The sequence below is a fragment of the Lampetra fluviatilis genome, chromosome 17 (genome assembly GCF_964198595.1).
Source record: "Lampetra fluviatilis chromosome 17, kcLamFluv1.1, whole genome shotgun sequence".
Taxonomy (NCBI): domain Eukaryota; kingdom Metazoa; phylum Chordata; class Hyperoartia; order Petromyzontiformes; family Petromyzontidae; genus Lampetra; species Lampetra fluviatilis.
Genome location: NC_136291.1, coordinates 14344043 through 14356694, shown reverse-complemented (window position 1 = coordinate 14356694; position 12652 = coordinate 14344043).

Sequence of the window (12652 nt, the reverse complement as noted above, 5' to 3'; positions counted from 1 at the left end):
TCGGCGCACGTCAATACCACCACTACACATGGATGCGGGAGGCGTTAATGAATAACTACCAGCGTGCCTCGCACACGCTCGAATTACACACCACGCCAGGACTCTCCCCACACACACAGAAATCACACTACACAGATCTTCTGAACTGAAATGTATTAATGGCGCGTTTATAGCCAACCCTGTACGCCGCGGAGTAAATAGTCGGCGAGCAGCGCCTAGCATATCCCTATTCATTCCAGAGGTATACCCTCACCCTTCTTCTCAACTCGCAAACGCGCTCACGGTGTCGCACGGACGTGGTGGGAGTCGGAGGGACGAGGGTAAAAGAGGTCTCTGCCTGGGGTCGAGTTGTAGCAGCACTCGCCAGCATCCCTCGGACGCTGCGAGTGGCTGGGAGTTGGACAGGGCAGCTGAACGGCTGGAGGAGAACTGCCCCAATGTTTTTCCGCCCCCTTCTTTTATGCTCTCAGAATCCAAAGATCCAGGGTGACGTGGTGTTATCCTGCCTGGCCAATCGGGCGCCTACCTTTCGATTTTACACCGATGCCCTGCCCCTACCTGGAGCGTTGCTTCCCATTACGCCGTGATCCATTGTATCAGTCCTCCCCACCCGGACTCGGCCGGTTTGATCGGGGTGGCCGTCCCACAGCATACGCAACTGCAGTCAGTTCAGAAATTTCCCACCCACCTCCTCTTAGCCCAGTGAGCTTCGTCGTGCCCATACAAATTTAAGCCAATTCACGGGGGCTGCAATGCAATTTGGCCTGGGGTGGGTCGGCCAATCTCCTGGCACTGGGAAACCATGGGACATCCCCGCTCGGGACCCCTCGGGTAAAACCCCATGGTACCAGGTGAGCCTCCCACGAGACCCTACGTGGGTGCGTGTGTGTGTGTGTAGTGGGGGTGTGCGTGCGTTTGTGTGGAGGGGTGCGAGGGGATGGCGGCGCCGATGGAGTTGCTCCGTTGCTGTGGCACCACAATTACCCCAATGTTGACTGTGACACCAACATGCAATGACATGTGCGTTGTGAATGGCACAACGGTATGTTTTACATCTGCTTTTAAGCAGACTGCGCATATTTTGGTGAATGTTACCGGAGTAGCCAGGTGTGCCTGTCAGATTTGAACCTTGCACCTCTGCAATAGAGAATGTGCTACCATATTCTTGGTTTTTTCGGTAAAGTTACGTAAATAGAAAACAAAAATAAAGAAATATAATTTATATTTATTATTAAAAATTTAATTTTAATATTTGTATTTTATGTAAAAAAAATGTTTACGTGACTTTACCGAAAGAACCAAGAATACGAATTCCTCCAGTCACGAAAGTTTTAAGTCAAAATAGAATGCGCCACCCACCACTCTGCTCGCCTCAATCTGAGTGGAGGCGTGGGAGGCAGCTTGAGAGGGTTTCCATTCAGAGAGCTCCACACTTCGCACGCCGAGAGAAGGGGGCACGGCTATGGCCGAGGAGGCCCGTAGCTTCGTGCGGAGTGACAGGCCAGGTAGCTTCCACACAGCGTTGAGCAGCTGATGAAAATATATATTCTTGGCTGGGACCATCTCACATTGACATGCTAATCTCTCACATTTACTTTTACGTACAAATTCCTTCTCCAGCTCCGCCCACTTACCCTTGGGTTGAGCCCACCAAAATCCTATATAAACTCTTGTTGCAGCAGCTGTGGTGCTACAGCCACGGAGCCTCTCTGCCAGCGCTGCCACCCCCTTGCAAACCCCCCACACGAACGCATGCACCCCCCTCTGAACACACACATGCACTCACGTAGGGCCTCGTGAGGGGATCACCTGGCCTCTGGATTTTTACCCGAGAGCCCCCCTCGTGGGGGTGTTCCACGGTTTCCCAGGGCCAGGAAATTGGCAGACCCCCCCCCAGGTTGAATTGCACTGCGGCGCCGTGGATTAACTTACAATTGTATGGCCACGGCGAGTTCACTCAGCAGCCGCGATGAGAATACACCCAGCTCAGGGGAAGGGGGCCTCGGAGGGATCGAAGCTCCCAGCAAGCAGCAGCGGCGGGCAGCACGAGGAGGGAGGGCGCGTAGATAACGGGCTAGGGCACAGTGGGGGGGCTGAGCCCGGTAGTGGTGGCGGGGCAGCGAGCGGGCTGAAGGAAAACCGAAAGCTGAGACAAGCAGGGAAGCGCACCGATTGGCCGAGAGGGCCGCCCCGCTTAGCCAGGGATCTCTTTGTTGTGGGAGGGCATAAAAGGGGGGAAGAGGACAACCGTAGCTCTCTTCTCCTCAAGTCAGCGAGCGATGCAGTCAGCCTTCCAGCCGCTCGAGCGTCTGAGTGACGCTGACGAGCACAGCTAGGACACAACCCAGGCAGGGACCTCCTGGACCCTCGTCCCTCCGACTCCCAGCATGTCCCTGAGAAATCGTGAGTACGCAAGAGGTGTGAGGGATAGTGTGAGGGCTCCCAGAGGGCTTAGTTAGAGATAGGTGAGGAGGGTTTGGTACAGCTAGGTGGGACGCTGCTCGCTGGATGGTTTTGGCTCCGGGCCACGTGAGATTTTCTTACAGTCGCGCCAGTAATAAACTTTAGCATAGAACAACGACGCCGCGTGATTTCTGTGGGTGTGGAGAGAGCGTGGACGTGGTGTGGGTACGTGCCTACGTGTGACGATCGGCGCAAATTCAATCATAAACGATCGCGGACGTTCGTGTGCATGTGTGAACAGCGGATTAACGCGTGAGTATTGTCATCAATAGTTCGCCGATCGACTGTGTTTGCACCGGGGATTAACGCACGAATCCTATCATCATTGATTCGCCGTTGCACCCAATGCTTGCGGTCGCATGCGTGGTTACACGGCACGCTTCCCACAGTGTGTCCACATAGCAACGATAACGTTCCATGGTGCGACGCGCAAATATTACCTAGTAATTTGCGCGTGGGGGCGAGTGAAGCTGCGCCTTAGTAAGCCATTACCTAGTAATTTGAGCGTGGGGGTGAGTAAGGCTGCGCGCCTTAGTAAGCCATTTACCGAGCGCATTTCATGCAGTCGGCGTCCGTGGCGGCGATCGCATTAAGGGGTCGGCGTGGTGCGTAATTCGGGCGTGGGTGCGAGCGAGGCTGCACTGCGCAGTAACTCATTACCTGCCCAAGCGCCACAGCCGCGCTCTTTTTAGCGCGTACACGTTGTGGGCACCAGGTCCGTTTGTGCGCGACCGCAGCCCCCGCAGCCCCCGCAGCCCCCGCAGCGCGAGTGGTGGTTTACGCGGGGGGGGGGTGGGAGGTAGAATAACGCGAGGCGGTGGAGAGCCAGCCATGAGCCATGTCCCACAGAGAGGACGCTGGGTGCGGGGAGGCCGATGACTCGATCGGCAGCACCCCGGCGTGAAGGGGAGGAGGTTCAAGGTGGAAAGGAGGAGGGCATCAGCCCCCACACAGCTCTTTCTCCTATGTCAGCAGTTCTCCTGCTGTGTTTGTTTCACCTGATGACGGTCGCTCGTGTTGTGAGCGAAACGTCGTGATCTATTATGTTTCTACCTACGTGACTTTACCGAAAGAACCAAAGAGTATAGATTCCTGCAGTCACGAAAGCTTCTAATCAAGATTATATATTCTTGGTGTTGCACACTCGAAATGAAGGACGTGGGCAGGTGCTCCAAATCGAGGGCAGACACATTTATTGTGGTTAATAGCAATCTTGTGAAGAACAGCACCGTCACTCTGTAAAATACAACAGCACGTGTGTTACAAACAGCATTTCTCCCGAGTCGCCATTAACCATGTCACTGGTTTACACGTGCGGTTATTCATTAACAGTTTTCTCTTAAACCCAATTCTACTACTGATAAACCATCTTTGTCTTTGATAATCACATTTGCACATCACTATTAGAATATTCCTTTAATCCTAAGCTGTATGTCTATCTATACCATCCACCTATATCGGTATCTTACACCCATTATATGTACTGTATGTGTACAGTATACGTACTGTATGTCACCATTGTACAGCTTACTACTTTACATGTGTTCTATTCTCAATAGCATTGCAAGTAGTCATACTCTGGGTCCATGGGCATGGTTATAGACTAAACAGTATTAGAGTTAGAGAATTACAGTGACAGTAGGTAATTACAGTGCGTCATCCCTTTACAATGCACAGTGCTAAAACCCCTCTAATTGCATATATCACAAACGAACAATTCAAAGCCAAAATTAACGCCGAGAACAAGTCTAGAACAAATCTAGAACATTTATATAACGATCAAAAACAACCTTTGGGTCCTTTACCTGTAAAATGCAACAGCACGTGTGTTACAAACAGCATTTCTCCCGAGTCGCCATTAACCATGTTACTGGTATATCCGCGCAATCATTCAATAACCCTGCCAGCCACCTACAGGCCCAACTCAGTCATCACATGCTGCTGTACACATGCCTTTATGCACTGCACAACACATCAGGACGTTCACAGAACCACACTTTACTCCCTTGCTGCACAAGGACATAATTAAAAGAGTGATCCATTCCTAATGTGCCACATTGGTTCTTTCGGTAAAGTCACAGAGATAGAAAAAATATATAATATTTTTTTGTTACAAATAATAAAAATTTGGAAAATAATAAATTGATGAAAAGATGCCATTGATCGACTGACTGAGATACCTGTGCCCCCCACAGTGTACACACACACACACAATGTGTACACACAGTGTTCCCTCTGCCTGGATCACTTCGGTTATCTGTCTTCTTGGTTCTTTCGGTAAAGTCACGTAGAAGGGAAGTAAGACGGCTGTTTGCGTTGTGGCCGAAATGTCGTGAGAATTATTTTTATTATGTTTTATTTTTTTATTATTTTATTACTTCCCTTCTACGTGACTTTACCGAAATGACCAAGATGAATCCCTGCAGTCACGAAAGCTTTAAATCGAAAATTCCGTTATCTGGTCAAGTACAATCCTTATTTGGGCAAAGCCACGCCCAGTGACTGGCGGATCATTAACATAATGTGTTCGTGAAAGCCGTTGCGAGTTTCTTGCGACGGGTTCGGCACCCACGCCCCACCCCTCTACGTATGGGCCAGGTTCATTAACATAATTTATTCAAGTTACAGAGCAGCTTATTGTGGGAGTGTTTTGTACCCCGCATGTGACGTCATGTCACCTCCTGCTGCCGCGTGACGTCGCGAGGTAACAGGAAGTTGCCGCTCCGTCTGTGCACTGAAATCCGAGGTGAGAAATTCTCAGCGCTGTGGTGGTTGTGGTGGTGGTGGTTGTTGTTGTTTACCGAGGTAGAGCCTCGCTCTGTCTCTTGAAGGGATGTCATTTGAGTAGCAGCGAGCATGGAAGCGATGTCCAGGTTGGAACTTTACAACGCGGGGCCTTGCCTCCTGCCCTCGCCTGATCCCATTTGCTTCAATTATCTCGCTTAGTTTAGCAATCTTTGGAAGAACGTAATCAGCCAGGCTATGCGTCAATTGTGTGTTGACCGAGTCTATGTGTTGCATTGCATTACATTTCCAAATTCTACTCAGTTTGTTTGATTAAGTGGCTCTCTCTCTATTATTTTCTGCAGTCACCAAACCTCCAAATCTTTCATTGACACAAGGCCCTAATTATAATATTTTATAATAATTATTATATGTTATAATAATTATAATAATCAAATATGCAAAAAATGCCCCCCCCCCCCCCAATATATTGCTATAAAAATACATTTAAACATAATAATTACGATGCTATGTTAATAAAAACAATTTGCTAAACCTTGGCCACAAAATCTGGACTTGTCTTCATATAACAATGCATGGATTTCTTTTTCGATTTAAAGCTTTCGTGACTGCAGCAGCCGTCTTCAGGTGAAAACCAGACAGACCTGGTTTTCACCTGAAGACGGCTGCTTGCGTTGTGGCCGAAACGTCGTGAGAATTATTTTATTATGTTTTATTTTTATTATTTTATTACTTCCCTTCTACGTGACTTTACCGAAAGAACCAAGAAGCATGGATTTCTGTTTATATGATTGCGTTGTACTTTATGAATCCCTAATCTCTGCAATTACATACAATGAAACAAGAAAAGGTAAAAAAGAAAAAACAGAGCAATGTAATACAACACACTATTAGACATTATTGTAAAAAAAATAAAAAGTCCATCCCATGTGTTAGTTAATTTTTAAAATATTTTAGGCAGGAAATGAGTTTTCAAATTTAGATATTTTTCTGGGGGGGGGGGACCCCAGACCCCCTGGAAGATTTGGTCCCCCCCAATGTTGACTCCATGGCTACGGCCTTGCATTGACATGCTAATTTCTCTACCCCCCCTCCTCTCTCTACCCCCCTCTCTGCCCCCCTCTCTATTTAAGGCCTCGACACAGAGGTGTTGTTTCTCTATGTGCCTATGTGTGTGTGTCTTTCTCTGTGTTTCTCTGTGTCATCTCTCTCTGTGTGTCTATGTGCGTGTCTCTCTCTGTATGTCTCTGTGTCATCTCTCTGTGTGCCTATGTGTGTGTCTCTCTCTGTGTGTCTCTGTCATCTCTCTGTGTGTATATGTGTGTGTCTCTCTCTGTGTGTCCCTGTGTTATCTCTCTCTGTCTGTGTCTTCGTGTATGTGTTTTGTCTCTCTCTCAAATGGAGCAATCTTTGGAAGAACGTAATCAACCAGGTGGGGTGTTGACTGTTATGTTAGCCGACTATCTGTGTTGTATTGCATTGCATTCCGATCGAAATCCCTAATTTCGATCGGATCATTGGGGTTTATTAGTAACTAGCATCACTACCTGGCTTCGACCGGGACTTGGATTCTTGTCTTGAAATAATTTCATATTCCCTTATATTTCACTGAAATACCCTGAAAAAAAATGGATTCTTGCAAGAAATAAAAAAGCTGAAACAAATCAAGTTACCTAAATCGGATGTTTTCACTCATGGAAATTCAACCTTAATCTACGGCTACGTAAGGTCGATTTTGGTCACTTGGGAAAGGAATGACGTGGCGAGCTGAAAAAAGTCGCGTTCACTTAGAAATTCCAGACAGCATAAGCTGTGAAGATTTCATGATGCCAGAACTCAGCGTTGGAGAGTTTTTGCTGCTTCAAACAAACAGGTGTAATTTCTGCTTTATGTTTAAGATAGAAGTTGTACCCGTTCTTCGCACGGATTGTATTGAAACTCCGAGAAGCCAATGGCTTCATCGGCCTGGAAGGAAGCGCTATACCTAAAATCTCCCGGCACGCTGTGAACAGCTGTAGAAGTACGGCGCGCGAAGAGCCATATGGTAGGGGTAAGCATTGCAGACTGTTTAACTCAGATGTGATGCGGGTTGACGCCACGCACTTCATGGTCATTCCACCCCCCCCCCCCCCCAAATACAAAAGTCTATTTTTATACTTTTTACATTGTGTACACTATGGAACCTACCCACATGCAAAATTTCAAGTGTGTGGCATGTTGGGAAGTATGCTAAACATTTGGAACAGACACGTATCCACACATTTCCCCTTTATATATATAGATAAATCGGCATTTTGCGACCCCCACTGCCACCGTGTGGCATAGTATTACGTGCCAGGGACTATATGAGAGGACAACAGTCCGAGTCCATAATTGGCAATATGTAATGGCAAAGCAGTTACAAGTGTAGGGGTGTTAGAGAGAGAGCAGTTATGCATGGCAGCTTATGGGAAACAAACACAGTGGGCGGGGCTACGTGAGTGCACGGGGGGGGGTGCTCTCAACGACGTCCGCACCAGGCAGCCCGGGGCCCCACCCCTCAGCGGGGGTGGAGTATAAAGGGGGATGTGTCAGAGGGCTCGGGGGAGAATGTTAAAGCTAAACCAGTGAAGACCGAAGATCGTCTAGCTAGAGCCCTGGACTCCCCTGGGACGCCGCCCTTGTCAGGGCCGCGCAGGACCGAGCCAGCGGCGTGGTCCCGAGAACCAGAGCTAGTGCTCTGGGACTCCGGGTACCGTAGCCCGACTTACCAGTGTCGGGCCAGACAGCCTCCCCTAGCCCGTTAGTGGAGGACTAGGAGGTAGGTCAGAGATAGCTAGCAGTGTATTCCCAGCTAGCCGGGTGAGGGGGCCGATACCCCCTCTAGTATTGTATGTCCACAGTTGTGACTACTTGTACGGAATAAATACGTGTGCCTCACCAACGGTGTCCAAGAGTCATCAACGGTACTTCATCTGGTGTCAGAACAACTACGAACATGGACACGCGCCGGACAGCTCGAGCCGGAGTACCGCAGGTGGAGGACACCGCTGAAATTGTCGAGCCCGAGACGGCTCAACAAGACATCGTGCAGCCCGGGCCGGACGCATTCTTACCGGGGCATCAGGATGAAGAGGAGCCGCCATCAGAAGGGCTGAGGCTGGCTCACGCGAGGCTGGCGGAGCTGCTTTACGCCGCTGCCGCCACACTCGAACACATCACGCGGCTGGGGGCTGGTGGACCACCACGGGGCGAGGAGAACCGACGTCCGATGCGCCTTCCCGCCATCTCAACGGATTCAAACTTTGAATCTCCCGCCATCGCCGCAGCAGCTGCTGAGGGCGTGGCCGGCCTGAACCTCGGGTCCAACATCGCTCTCGCTGGGGCTGCTGCGTCACCGCCAGCGGAGGGAGCGTCATCACGGCTGCGACAGGCGATACCATCTGCCGTTCGCGCTGAAGCGCAGCCGAGTTACGGGGACAGCAGCCTGCGAGCTTCCATGGCGACTGCTGCGCTGCACCAACGGCTGCCTCCGCTCAAAGAGTTTGTTGGCGCGGAGGGCGACTGGGGCGGCTTCCAGCGACGCTTCCTCGCCCACCAAGAAATGGCACGGTGGTCGGATGCTGAGGCTCTCTGCGCGCTGCCGGCGCTCCTCGACAGCGACGCACTCGCCGCCCTTACATCGGCGCCGAGGGAGAAGCGCTCCACGCTACAGATGGCGCTGCAGTTGCTGGCCGGGGTCTACGGACCTTCAGCGGAATGCAGGCAGCAGTTTTACGATCGCCAGCGGGGTGCAAAGGAGTCGCCCCTGGCGTACAGGACGAGTCTCCTGGCACTGGCGAAGACGGCCTTCCCTCGAATGGACGACGACGGCGTGGACGCCATGGTCACAGAAAAAATCCTCCTGCTGGCAGACGACCTGGACATCGCCGTCGTTGCACAGGAGGACACGGAGATGAGTTCCCTCCAGGCTGCGCGGCTCCTCCATGCCAACCTGCTGTCACAGCGTCGGAAAGCCAGCAGGGCAGCGGCCGGGCGTGCAGTGGCTGCAGCCACCCTCCCGGTGGAGGAGGTTTACGCCGTCGACCGTCGACGGCAGCAGGGGACGGGAGCACGGTCGGGCCGGGATGGGTCGAGCCGCTTCGACCGTCCGTCATCGTCGCCGGCGCTCCCGCGTTGCTTCAACTGCGACGTCCGGGGCCATGTCGCCTCGGGGTGCCGCTCTCCTCGGCAGCGCGGGACGACGCCTCGACAGGACGCCGGCCCTCCTCCTCCCAAGCTCCATCAACATAATCCGGCGAGTCGCGGCACCCCTCATGTTTGGCCCAAGCACACACTCGTCACACACTCGCACACCGCAACGAACGGGGGGCCGACATTGCGCTGCGACGGGCCAACACGCACCACTATGGGGACTCAAATCGAACCCAGGCAGTGGTCCATGTTGGCCCATCGCGTTGTGGCCGCGTCGTCGGGGTCGTCGGCCGTGGTGGGACACATTGACGGGGTGGAGGTACGCATCCTGGTCGATACGGGGGCATCGGCGACCATCATTTCCGAACTCATTTACAATATTCTACCTGTCCAGAGCCGTCCTTTACTGCCGGTTAACGTCCCATTCTATGCTGCTAACGGGGGCTCTCTTGGCATCATTGGACAGATTCGAGCGCAAATTTGTATCGGGGATATCAAATTGTCGGGCCCGATTTTTGTTTCCTCCTCGCTGGCGGTTCCGTGCCTGCTGGGGACGGACTTCTTGGGCAAAATGCCGATTCGTATTTTAATAGACCAGGGATGCATTGAGCTCCCGTCGGGACGACGCATGGCGTTCCTGCCTTCCCCTACTGCGGCTCGGACGGCGTTCGTAACAGTACCAGCGTTCATCGTTAAAACAGTTCGTGTGCCGCCGGGAGCTCAAATGTTGGTGCCTCTAAAACTTCGTCGGCCCTTCGCTGAGGGCATTGGGGACCAGGGAATTCTGCTGGGACCATCTAGGGCCGGGGTTAGTGGACCTCATTTGATTCCGGCCCAGACCGTCGTAAGAGGGGACGGGGACCCTTTCATCGCGGTCCTCAATGTGGGGTCGCAGACAGTGGTGGTTCCTCAAGGGACGGTGCTTGCTCACGCGACGCCGGTGCCCTGCGAGGAACCTGTTGCGAATCACGTCGGCACTGCTCCCCGGCCGCACCCACATTCGGACAGCGATGGAGGGTGGCTCGATGCGCTTTGTGCGGGATCGACGGACCTGTCAAATTCAGAGCGCCAACAGCTTAGAACGCTACTGCGGGAATTTTCCGACGTTTTCAGTCGGGACAAATACGATTTGGGTTACACTCATCTGCTGCGTCACCATATTGACACGGGTGACAGCGCGCCAATATGCCAGAATCCGTTTCGGTTAAGTCCCGCCGAAAAGGACCATGTCAAATCGGCTATTGATGACATGTTAGCCGCGGACATCATTTCTTCTTCCACCAGCCCTTGGGGAGCGCCAATCGTCCTGGTTAAAAAGCAGGACGGCTCGTTGCGGTTTTGCGTTGATTTTCGGCGCCTTAACAAAATTTCGGTTGCCGACGCATACCCGCTCCCACGGATGGATGAATCGCTGGACGCCTTGGCGGGAGCGCGATTCTTCTCCACACTGGATTTACTTTCGGGATTCTGGCAGCTTCCTCTGGACGATGATTCAAAGCCTAAAACTGCTTTCCGTACACCGCACGGCCTGTTCCAATTCAACCGGTTGCCGATGGGCTTACACTCAGCGCCGGCAACTTTCCAGCGTTTGATGGAATTGGTTTTGGCTGGATTGCAATGGGAGTCGTGCCTGATTTATTTGGATGACGTTATCGTCTTTAGTAAAACTTTTGACGAACATCTCCAGAGGTTGCGGGCGGTTTTCCTGAAGATGCGGGCTGCTAATTTGAAATTCAAACACCAAAAATGTCATTTGTTACGCGATTCGGTGCGTTATTTGGGGCACATCGTGGGGCGCTCAGGTATTGCTACCGATCCCGCCAAAACGCAGTGTGTCAGCTCCTGGCCGACTCCCACCTCGGTGGGATAGGTCAGGAGTTTCATTGGCTTCGCGTCGTATTACCGACGGTTCGTCGCTGATTTTGCGACGATTGCCAAACCCATACACGCTTTAACATCAAAAGGGGTTCGGTTCCACTGGGGTCAGGAGGAGGAGGCTGCTTTCTGCTCCCTTCGGGACGCCCTGGTAAAAGCTCCTCCCTTGATTTACCCCGATTTTTCGGAACCATTTTTGCTCGACACCGATGCGAGCAACACGGGTATTGGGGGCGTGCTTTCCCAGGTGGTTGACGGCGTGGAACGGGTGGTTGCGTACGGCAGTCGGGTGTAGTCTCCAGCGGAGCAAAGATATTGTGTCACCCGTAGGGAACTGTTGGCAATTGTCTATTTCATCCAACAGTATCGCCCATATCTGTACGGTCGGCATTTCACCGTCCGCACAGATCATGCGGCACTGCATTACGCCCTGCGAGTTCAACAGCCATCGGGACAATTGTCCCGATGGTTGGAGATCCTCCAGGATTTTGATTTCGAAACCACCTACCGTAAGGGCGTTCGCCACACCAACGCGGACGCTCTGTCGCGCATGCCAACCACCTCCGAATGTGCATGCCTCCTGGGGTCGGGACGTTGCAAGCCAGCAGGGGACATGCCGGTTCCGGTCCTGGCGGCCGCCGCCGCCGACGAAACATTGCTTCCAAATTCTATCGCACAACAGGGAAAAGATTCCCTGCTGGGTTTGCCTGTTAATGAATGGGGGCGCCTCCAGATGGAGGATACCTCCCTCCTCGCGTCGCGTCATCGCGCCGGGGAGGCGGGGCGGGGGACAGGTGATGCCGACGCATGGGAAATGCACGCGGGGTTGCTGATGCATTGGGACGGGAAATCCCATCGACACCGGCTGGTGGTCCCTTCTGGGTTACGGGGTAGGGTGGTGTGGGCTGCTCATGAGCGCCTCCTCCACCTGGGTACCCAAAAGACCCTCGCCTTGCTCCAGCTTGATTTTAATTGGCCAGGCATGACGAGGGATGTCGCAGATCTGTTGGCATCATGCCCTCAGTGTGCGCAGCGAAAACCACCAGCACGGGAGTCAAACCCGCCTTTGCAGTCTATCAGAGTCTCCAGAGTGAACGAACTTGTCGCGCTGGATATTCTGGGGCCATTTCCCGCCACCCCTAGGGGCAATAGATATTTGTTGACCGGGGTGGAATACTTTACGCGCTGGCCTATGGCCTGGCCCCTGGCCAACCAGTCGGCAGCAGCCATCGTGGAGGCCTTTGTCCAAGGTTACGTCATGGACAAAGGTGCTCCGGAGCGGCTGCTGACCGACCAGGGAAAAACATTTTCCAGCAAACTCCTCCAACAGGTCTGTGAGCTCCTGGGAACGAAAAAAATTCGTACCTCTCCCTATCACCCGCAAACTGATGGGATG